Source organism: Eriocheir sinensis, chromosome 32, assembly GCF_024679095.1.
Source record: "Eriocheir sinensis breed Jianghai 21 chromosome 32, ASM2467909v1, whole genome shotgun sequence".
In the NCBI taxonomy this organism is placed as follows: Eukaryota; Metazoa; Arthropoda; class Malacostraca; order Decapoda; family Varunidae; genus Eriocheir; species Eriocheir sinensis.
Window position 1 is genome coordinate 13,124,300 of NC_066540.1, and position 1,008 is coordinate 13,125,307.

Sequence of the window (1,008 nt, forward strand, 5' to 3'; positions counted from 1 at the left end):
CTTCACTATTTTTTCCCCCTTTTCTCTTTTCCGTGCTGTTCACGCCCCTCACGGACACCTTATTCCTTATCATTTCACTTTATGCAAACTGCAGCGCTCTCGTGCGTCCCTCCCTAGCCACGGGAGGCATTACCCTTATCCAATAGATCGTATTCCAGTATCAGACGCATTTTAGCTAACTTCGAGGTTCAAGAGTTAATAAAACCATCATTGCCACACTGTCCAAATATGTCAATAATTGCAAAAATCATGTTTCCATCGATCATCATCTGGATAAGGCACTAAACACACTCCGATTAGGTATAAAAAAAAAATAAAAAAAATTAAAAAAAAATTCGCAGAACTAAGTTGATTTCTGAAGAAAATCTCGCTCAGAGATGACTCGATGCATTAAATGAATAATAATGTTTGATGCATGCCAGTGATACGGTACTGGTATGCTTCCTATCAACACGAGGCTGCCAATAATAGGCTATTAAACAAAACAGCAAAATCAAACGAGGAAGAAGATTTAAACTGATCGACCCTTCTTGACACTTCTCTTGATGGGCGAGTGTGGCGCTGCCTGTGATGTGGAATCTTGCCTACTGAAACAGACCACACTAGCAACACTGCCTAAACTATGAAAAAAGATGGTCAGGAGAGAGAGAGAGAGAGAGAGAGAGAGAGAGAGAGAGAGAGAGAGAGAGAGAGAGAGAGAGAGAGAGAGAGAGAGAGAGAATCACATTCACAGCGTATACCTATACAAGAATAACATTCCTATCTCTTACGATAAATTCACTTTTTTGACCAGGATTAAGAGAATTCTCTTAACCCTGTTTTTGACGACGGTTATACGTAATACTAAAATAAATTATTCTACAGCTTCTTACCTTGACTGCCTTCGCCATGGCAGAACAACTTTCCACAGGTGATAATGTAAGTCAAAATATTCCGACAAATCTGAAAATAATTAGATAAACTGGTTTCCTTACACACACACAAAAAAACTAACTTAAGATACATATA

At 38.8% G+C, this 1,008-nt stretch overlaps 1 protein-coding gene across 1 annotated transcript in view; it reads right to left on the reverse strand.

Moving 5' to 3' along the window:
• LOC127006162 (RNA-binding protein 28-like) overlaps positions 1 to 289 on the reverse strand; it is a 17,048-nt gene extending 16,759 nt beyond the window's left edge. The window contains exon 1 of the mRNA XM_050875707.1: positions 1 to 289. This exon is cut by the window's left edge and continues 437 nt beyond it. The gene's annotated coding sequence lies outside the window, so the exon portion shown is untranslated.
• Positions 290 to 1,008: the final 719 nt, after the last annotated feature.